Consider the following 10,482-nt stretch of genomic DNA (forward strand, 5'->3'; position numbering starts at 1 on the left):
GCATCCATACAGAATCTGCAAAAATCATAAAAAAGACATCAGAAGGTTACTTCATGTCGGGCTCGTCATTATTTCTTAGGGGTAAATTCAGTCATAAGAAACATAATTAGATTATAAGAACAAATCACAACTCTAATATAATTAGAAATACTCCTAAATGACAATGAAATAATGCTAAATCAATTGAACATTGAAAGAAACTAATTTAAAATCCCTCGCTTGATGTAACAAGGCTTCCATTGCTCTTCTCCAAATTGTGTATGTAGGTGGCTCTCAGGTGTTGCATTTGGATTCTTGCATAAGATAGACAATTGCTTTGAAGATTATAATTCTGTGATTCTAGATTGAAATTGAGAAATGAGGCTTTCTTTAATAGATTTTCAAATGAGATGGGGTGAGAAATTGAACTGAAGTGTTGATTGATAGTTCATTGATTTTGATTGATCAGTTAAGTGGATTGATTGATTTATTAAAATGATAGATTGACTTGTTAACTCATTTGATTGATTAGTAGACTTAATAGAGATTAGGGAGAGGACTGATTTGGTTAACCAATTGACTAGTTTGATTGAGGAGAAGACTGGATTGATTGGTTAGTCAAAAAAGGTTATTTGGAGTGAAAAGGGGAGAATGGAGAGTTAATTGAGTTAATTGATTATTTAATTGATTCGATCAATCAGTCATGATTTTCAACATGTGTTGTAGGATTTTTTAATTGAAATTCATTTTCATTTTTATTTGAATTTGAATTTAGATTTTCCAATGCTGAAACGCACATGAGATTTACTAAAATTTATTGAAATTTAGATTTGGTGAAATATGAATTAGGGGGAAAATGAAAGTAGATGGAATTATTTGAAATTTTAATTTGGGGAATTGGAAGAGCTAAGTTAATTAATTAATTAATTTAAATAAAATTACTTAATCTTTATAAATGGATAAATTAAATAAAAAGACTATGGGATACCCTAACAACTTTTATTTAGCAGTCTGCACATCAAAATTTTATTCTAGGTGGGGATTTTAATGCACATGTTTTTTATCAAGAAAAAACAGGAGGAATTAGCCCCCCACAAAGACCATTGATGATTTTGTAAACTTCATTCCTGATAATGCATTACAAGATATAGTCCTTGAGAAAGGGATTTTTACTTGGACAAACAATAGAACAAATTTTGCACAAATAGCTGAGAGATTTGATGGATTTCTCATACCTCAGTAGTAGATTCTACAAAATTACAAATTTGAAATGAACATTCTACCTCTTATATGTTCAGATCATTTTTCTATTTCTTTTTCTATATCCCCATCTTCACCTCACTACTTGCATCATTCATCCTTCAAGTTTGAAGAATGTGGTTCAGACACTCGCACTTTCTCCCTCTTTTGTGGCAATGGTGGGTAAGTGAACCCTATCAAAGGGGCACTAAAATGTATCAGTTTTATAATAAAATGCAGCATGTGAAAGCCCAAATCAAACTATGGAATGTGCACAAGTTTAAAAACATTTTCATTGACAAACAAGCAGTTTCCAATGAGTTGACTGAAGTTCATGAGCACATTATTCTTCATAGGTGGATGCACTCATTTATGATAGGCAAAAAAAATTACAATCAAAGTGGGAGGAGCTCAGCAAAAGAGAGGAAATTTACTAGAGGCAAAAATCTAGAGAGCTTTGGATGAAAGAAGGAGATAGAAATACCAAATTTTTTCATGCTTCAGCAAAAGCAAAGAGTGCAACAACCTCCATCTTCTCAATTAATGATGTTGTCACAAGTAAATCGCTGTCAAATCCTAAGGATATTCAAGAAGAAGGTGTCAAATTTTTCAAAACCCTCCTAGCTCCTCCACCCTCTGCAAACCCACCCCATTTGACCATTAATGATCATGATGTCCTTGGAGCCATCCCTCATTCTATTTTTCAACAAGACAATGAGGATCTCATGAAGTTGTTCTCATTAGAAGAAGTGCAAAGAGTGATTTTCTCATTAGCTCCAGATAAAGCTTCAGGAACTGGTGGATTTACTACCCTTTACTTTCAGAAGTGTTGGGATGTTATTAATCTAGATTTCCTGGCTGCACTTGAAGAATCAAGGAGTACTTCAGTTTTAAAAATGTTTAATGTTACAAACATAGCAATCATCCCTAAAGTTAAGGAACCAAGAACATTTGCAGAATTCAGACCTATTTCATTATGTAATACAATCTATCAAATTCTTACTAAGGCTATCTATCTGAGACTTCAACATCTAATTTAAAAAATTATCTCAATGGAACAAGGAGGTTTTGTCCAGGGTAGAGAAACGGTTGAAGGGGCATTAGTAGCTCATGAATTTCTTCACTCAATCCATACATCACAATTGTCCTCCTTTATTGTTAAGCTTGACATGATGAAAGCTTATCACAAAGTAGATTGGAGCTTTCTTTTGAATGTACTCCAAAAATTTGGTTTCTCTGAAACATGGTATTGATGGGTCCATTGATGTATTTTAGGAGAATCCTTTTCGATCATCATTAATGGGGTTCCAGTGGGGTTCTTTTCAACTACCCAAGGAGTTATACAAGGGGGCCCTTTATCTCCCTTCCTCTTCATTATCATGGCTGAAGCGTTTAGCAGATTAATCATATATGATAATGTAAAGGGTAACTAGTAGGGTGTTCACATCCCAAGAACTAATATTTTATAAATCACACACTATTTGCAGATGACTCTCTCCTGTATGGTAAGTCCTCTATTTTAGAAGCCACTCACATGAAAAAAGTTTTGGAAGCTTATACATCAATTTCAGGTCAAAAGATTAACGCTCTAAAGTCGCAGATATATATCTTTAATACTAGAAGTGTTGTTACAAGAAAGATTACAAAAATCTTGGGATTCAAGATAGAGGAGTTACCTTGCACATATTTAGGCATTCCTTTTTTCATGGGGCCAAATAGGGCTTCCTATTGGAAAATGTTATTGAAATGATTAAAGTTAGAGTTTCAGCTTGGAAAGTACAGTGGTTTTCTCTTTTAGGTAGCATCCTCCTCATAAAAAACTGACCTAACTACCATACCGAATTATTACATATATGTGCTTAAAGCTCCTAAACCAGTCATCACTCAGATTGAGAAAATCATTAGGAAATTTCTTTGGAAAGGTAACCTATCTCAAGAAAAGAAGATCCCCCTAGTTTCTCTTAGTAACATGGCCATTGAAAATAATTCGCTAGGGGTAGGTCTTCACGGTGTCACTAAGTGCAATAAAGCTTTTGGATGAAAATTGGTGTGGATAATGTATTCTAAGCCCAACACAAAATGGTGCAAAATAATGCAAGTTAATACTTGGACTCAACTAACCCCATTAGAATTCTCATTATCTCTAACCCTTTGGAAGGGTCTGTTATGTGGAATTTCATGATGTCCTCTAGGGAACTAATAACTTCATATATCTCTTGGCAAGCGAATAATGGAGAGTCAATACATTTTTGGAATGACTCTTGGAATGGATTTTTCCCACTATATCAGCTGTAACATTTGGAGGATGTATTTCTAATTATCATTAGTGCTTTGGGTGATAAATTAATTCATTATGTTAGTGGTGTTGAAATACATTCAAGGAAAGTAATTTGGAAAGATTTCTCAGAGATCCTTGTTGATGACAATCATAAGAGAATGGTGCAACAAGCCTTATCCTAGAGAATAGCTTTCTTGTCAAATAAGGAGGATAAAATCATTTGGGCTCCATCCAAAGAAGGTAATTACTTAGTTAAGTATGGATACAAGTCTCTACAACATATGGTGAACCAGAACCAGAATCATAGAGCATATTATGTCTGTTGGAATAATATAATTTTTCCAAAAGTAGGATATTTTTCTTGGCTGGTTCTGCAAAAAAAGATTCTTGCTAGTGACAAACTTGATAAGTTGCAAATTGCTCAGCCTTTTTTGTGTGTCCTTTGTGGTCAAGAAATTGAAAATGTTGATCAATTATTCCTTCAGTGTTCTTTTTCTTGTCAATCCTGGCTCTTTATTATGAATAAATTGGAACTCTCAATTCCCCTGCCAAGTTCTATCTAGGATTTGTTCCAATCATGGCCAACACTTTTCAAATCTTCTCTTTTTTCTTGCATTTGGAAAATTATCCCAGCGACAATCCTGTGGTCAATTTGGTGGGAGAGGAACAAAAGAATTTTCAAAAAAATTACTTCTTCTATTGAGAAAGTCCTCGAGGGTTTAGAAAAATCTATCTCAGAATCTATAAATACATATGTGCAAAGGTATTTCAGTTGTAACTCAGTTTACACTTCATGGGATGCATATATGGTTAAGAAATGGAAATTGATTTGCATTCCCACTACTAACTATTCTTGATCTAACAATCCATTAAAAATTGATAGGTCTCGTGTTGTCTGGCTTTGTGTAACTTTGTAAAAGTAATTTTTGACAGCCCTTCATGAGGTAACCCAGGTGACTCAGGGGCTAGAGTGTGTATTAGAGATCATTGTGGGGACTTGAAAGCCTTCAAATCCTCAATCTTGCCCCCAGGAACCAATAACATGGTGGAAACCCAAGCATTGTTGCTTGGTTTGGCACTTGCTAAGAAGATGGATTTTTCAAAAGTTCATGTTGAAGGGGATTCTACTATTATAATTAATGCTTGAAAACATAAAAAATCCTTCAATTTCAACATTCATTATGTGTTAGCTCAAGTTTGGGATCTGTTGTATTCATTCGTGGAAGTCCACTTGTCACATATGCTCAAAGAAGGGAATAAATCAGTGGACAGGCTAGTAAATTTGGGGTGTGATGGGATAGAGGTTGATTCAACTAAAGATTACCATATTTTATTCAAAATCCTCCCCCAGTTAGATGACATCATCAAATTCTATTCAAGTATGGGAAAAGGAGTTTTAAACCATTAGTGATTTAATATTTATAATATATGCCACCTGAATCCTATTTATTCTTCACAAATTGGAAATCATACAACTTGCTCTACTCACTCGCATACTCTACAGTTGCATGTGCGAGTAGGTACTATAGGTTTAATTGGCAGCTAATAGATGGAAACCTTGGCACACTCATCATCGTTGCGTCATGTGAAGGCATGGTTTTGGCCTTCACAATATTCAATAATCGATCTCATACTCAATTTTTTCGCTTTCATTTCCATTGTTATACATATATTTATTGCACCTATAATCCAACATACATGTGGTTGATTCATCATCATTAATTGGTAGTTCTCGGTATTTATTACTTGCATCCTTTTTAGTCTCTACACTCAATTAAGGGTTCTAAATTAGTGCATTCTTAAGGCAGGGTTCAGTTGCAAGTGTGAAATGCTTCCTATCAACATAGGGGACATGCAGAGTAACAACGCTTTTCTCACTTGTAGAAGAGAACACATGGAGTATATGTTGCACAACTTCAGAGTCAACATCTCTGTGGAAGAATGAGAACTTTCATTCACAAATCATATCTCAGATGACCAACTTGAATAGGTTTTCCTCACTCATAGTTATCAAGTCTGAAAGAGCATCAAACATCTAATTGGGAAAGAAACCATGTTTCCCCAAGCAAGGAGGCTCATATTTCATTCACATTTGGTTTCAATATTCCTTTTGAATGCTCTAGATTTGTTACAATCTTTTTCGTTGTTGGATATCATTGCCAGTAAAGTTATTAAGGAGGTTTTCCCACCTAATAATAAACTCCTTCTTGTATTCAAGAAGTATGACCTCTGGGAGGGTCAAGCACATGTTGGTGGCCTCTTCCCACATCAATTCCTCCTCAATCGGCTTGAGTTCCTTTCAATTTATGACAATATTAAAAGCACTCTTGAGCTGCAGAATTTCACATACATTCAGAGGGCTTTGGATAGACATCACAAAGTAATTTGGCATGAGATGAGAAGCATGATTAAGCAGAAGGTGAATGCACTTCTTATCTTACTTAGCGCTCCTCATGTAGATGCCCGGGTCCCTCCTCATCAACCTTCAACCTCTCGGGTCACTCATTTTTCTCTGCTAGATCTTAATTCTCTGCCAGTGATGGTAACAACACAGGGAGATGCTGAATTTGCCTCCACTTCTTATGATCCTGTTGTTCATGTAAGCACCTCACCCTTCAAGCATCTAGATGAACATGAGATGGATCCAAAATCAATGGTGGAATAAGCTCCTATCTATTTCATTTTTTGGATCTATATGAGTAAATAGATGGTCAATTTGCTAGAACTTTTCAAATCTCTGTATGGATTTCAATCACCAATTTTAGCAATATAATAATTATCGATCAATGTGTAGAAAGATTAGGTAAACAAGTTAGCATTTCGGTATTTGAGTTTCGGTACAACACAATCGGTTATGATGGTGATTTCTTCAATGGACCGGTATACACATCTGCTCACTAGTAATTTTAGTTTACCGGTATTCACATTTTCTCACTGGTGGTAGGTGTTAGTCTCTTCATTTAATTAAACATGTATAACAGAACTGGTAGTAAAGACATTTTGTTAATCAGTTGGGTAGTACCAGTAATGGAGGGTCTTTTATGAACTGGTTAATAGGATAGCATACCGGTATTAAAGTTCTGGTATAACACAACCAGTAACTGGTTGTGGCAGCTCTATAGTGTTCCAACAACCAAAATGTTGCTTCTCAAGTTTCATGATAACCGGTTGTGGGGGTAGTTTTTAAGGTTTCTTTTGGATTTTTCTAGACCCGCTACTTTCAATATTGGCCTCTATGAGGTTTGTACTATGGGCAAGTCCTATCTTTCTCCTCAGATCTTTGGGGGGTTCCTTCTTATAGCCCCAATTTCTCTTTGTTCATTGTATCTAAGCAAGGATATAGGGTTTTCTTCCTCATTCTTTCCCTACTAAGCTCTTGAATCAGTTGTCTTATATATATATATATATATATATATATATATATATATATATATATATATATATATATATATATATATATCAGTGGCTTTCCACTTTTGCTTAAAAAGAAGATTGTTTATTTAAGGGAATTAATATTTATTTAAGATTTGAAAAGGGGTTAAATTATTAATTGATTAAAGGATAGAAATTTAATGATTAGTAATGTGAAAGGGTGATGATTGAGTTAATTCAGAAGAATAAACTAGCTTAATTAAATAATTAAAGAAATACTTAATTAATTAGATGATAAATTAGTGTGCAATCAATGAGACATCTTTAAGTGTCTTCAACTTGGACAATTATTTAGTTGATCTTCCTCAATTGTATCAGTCACCACTTTTCTTGAAGTGCATTCACTTCAATTATTTCATCACCTTGAGTGACATGAGAACATTCTCCACAATCAACTTCATAAGAAGAAACAATATGACAAGATTCATAACTCTCACTTACATCATCAACATCACCTTCACATTCAAATGTTACGAATGATTTTGTTTCAGATAGACCATGATGGACATTGGGACAACAAACAATATTCATCATATCATGAAGGGAAGGTACACCACAAGGTTACAATTGAACTATTGTTGGTGTAAATCCTTCATTCTTGGTAATCCTTCTTGTTCCTATGTCAATCAAACTTTGGATATGTGCTAGTGAGTCAAGAATGCTTACATGTTGTTGATTAATGTTCTAAAACTCTATTTGGTTTTAAGGTTGCTTGTGTGCATTTGATATTTAAACATGGCGCATAATCACAGGTTCAAACACATTTGCCTCATTTGTGTTTATCCCATCAATACTTAGTCCATGAATAACATTGGAAAAAGCACTACTCGCACTTTGGAATCTACTACAAATTGAGGCAGCAAGCTGGTAATTATTGGGAATGTCATTACTTCTTTGAATTACAATTCTCACTTGCATATGGAACTCTTCTCTTGGGTTTAAGTCTTCTAATCATCTCATATTTGGAAACTGTTTCAATGTTCATTGCAATTTGAAAAGCCTCATGCAAACTTTCAGGATCTCCATTCCTTAACCTATATCTCATCTTTTTGTCAAATGTGCCTAAGTATACCATCAACACCATTGCATCCTGAGGCCTACAACTCTCAAGGATCTTCTTCAATGCCTTCATTAATCTAAGGTTAAACTCAAAAACCCATTAACCATTCTGAATATAGATTTCCATGAAATCATCAAACATTGAGGATGAAGTAATTTTTTCACCAAATTGTTCCATAAAAGCTTATCTAAATTCATTCTAAGAACTGATTGATTGTGGCAACAAGTCTGAAAACCACTCTTTGGCATCATTTCTCATAGACTGTACAAATAATTTTATAACCACATCTTTAGGATTAACTTCATAATCATCAATTAAATCACTAAATTGTTGAAGATGTTTAGATGCTTATTATGACCTTAAAGCATTGAATATTGGTAGCTTACTTCTCACCTCGAGTGGGATAGTTTTTGGGTAACCATGAATGCCTACAAAATCAAGGGCTTGATATCTTTTGGTACTTAAATTCCTTCTATTATATGACTAAGATTTATTACATGGTATGGTCACATCAAGACCCATACAAGGATGATTATATTGTTGATACATCCTAAAAATTATGCTCTTACACAAATTCCTTTTATCAAGAGACCTTAAAAATACATAATCCATGACCTACTTCAACAATAACTAAAGTCTCTTTCAATGAGCATAAATGTAATCAATACATACTTCTTACATAAAAACAAAAGAATATCAATGATAATTGAGAAGTGTGCTGAAACTATTTCTATCCTTTCCCTAATTTAGTGTTGAAATCACTTGAAGGGAACAATTGATATCTTCACACAAATTTTAAAGAATGCTTGAAATATTGTAGCTACTATTTATCTTCTTTTTTACTGAATATTTTGAAGATCCTCTTCAAATCTTAGGTTCTTTATTGACAAAGTCACCACCTCCTTACTAGAGGAAAATTTTCAAATAGTTGGGAGTCATTTGAAGCATAATTTCATTCTAGGTTTTACACATCAGCAGAGTCACACTCCTCTTCAAATGAGCTGCAATAAAAACTCCTTCCAAGGTAAAATTTTAAATCTACAATAAATTTTAGACCCTTCAACTTCTAGAATCCTCCTCAAATGAATTCAACAAATAATCTCTAGAGACTCTGACTCAGTCATCCCCACCATCTAGTTCATGTGTCCAAGTGATGTCTTAGAGTTACCTCAGAATTAGCCTTCTTCCTTCAACAAAATTCTAAGATCATTGGCTAATTAACAAGGGTTTCTAATAAACTAAGAAACCCTTCTACACTTCAGGCTCTACAAAGCCTAGGTATAAAAACTTTATTCCAATTCTACTCCTACAAACATGAAAAGGAAAAAAAGAATTTGATATTTGAATGTATTCTAAAAATGAATTAACCCATACATAGAATAGTTCTTATCCTAGGGAAAAGAGTCAAACAAGAGGATGCAAATGGACTCCCATTAGTAAATATAACTATAACTAGTAGATTTTATTATGTTAATGCCTGACATTAACAAATTTGCTCATGCTCTTATAGAACTCTTCTTACAGATCCATATCATTCACTCAACCTCACTGCAAGTTGTTCAAAGCAAATTAATCCCTTCCTTGAAAGGAAACAAGAAACAACTAGCACAACTCAGGAATTCTGAAAAGATGAATCCAAAGCATCCTTCATGCATTGTATTCAAAGGAGACTGAATTTACAATCATGGAGACAATTCTGCAAAATGTTATTTATCTAATGCTCAAACTAGCCCTATTATTTACTCATGAGACTGCACAATTACAAACAACAAGTCATATCTCTAACTCTAAAATTTAGCTCCAACCTAAATGCACAAAACTTAAAACAAAACTTCAAAACCTTTAGAAAGAAGAAAAGATAATAAATAGAAAGGAAAGAAGCTTCTAGAATAATCTTGTTGATAACAGTTGTCCCTTTCCAAATCTGATTTTCATTTGTCATATGTCCTTCATCTCTCATCTTATTGCAACAGAAAACATTCCCTGCATTTCCAAAATCTAATCTGCAGTTTTCCAAATGCCATAACTGAAAATATTTCCATGTATAAAAAATTTGCTACCGCATTTTACATTTTGGCTCCAAATATTAATGCCCCTCTATGCATACTTTATTCACTTTGGTGAATAACCTTTTGTCTCTGCATTCTCATGAGTGTAATTTCATATTGAAAAAAATATTAAATGCCACACTTTATTTTTATTTGTAACTGAAATATCCCATTTTTCTTATATCCTTGTTGTAATATTTCACCTTGTAAATATATTTCATGCTGCATTTTTCCCTTTCTCAATATTCATATGTGAATTTACTTCACCTGGGTAAAAATAATTACCCTACTGTAGCCATTTATTTTGCACTCCTATAAGTAATAACAATTCCTTCTTTGTTAATCATGAAAATAGCTTTACTTTATCACAATGTTGCATCAATATGTCACATTTAACCTCTAAATGTAACTCCATTTAAAAGGTATTTTCACATAAGTGAAAATGA

This window comes from Cryptomeria japonica, chromosome 3 (genome assembly GCF_030272615.1).
Source record: "Cryptomeria japonica chromosome 3, Sugi_1.0, whole genome shotgun sequence".
Classification (NCBI taxonomy): Eukaryota; Viridiplantae; Streptophyta; class Pinopsida; order Cupressales; family Cupressaceae; genus Cryptomeria; species Cryptomeria japonica.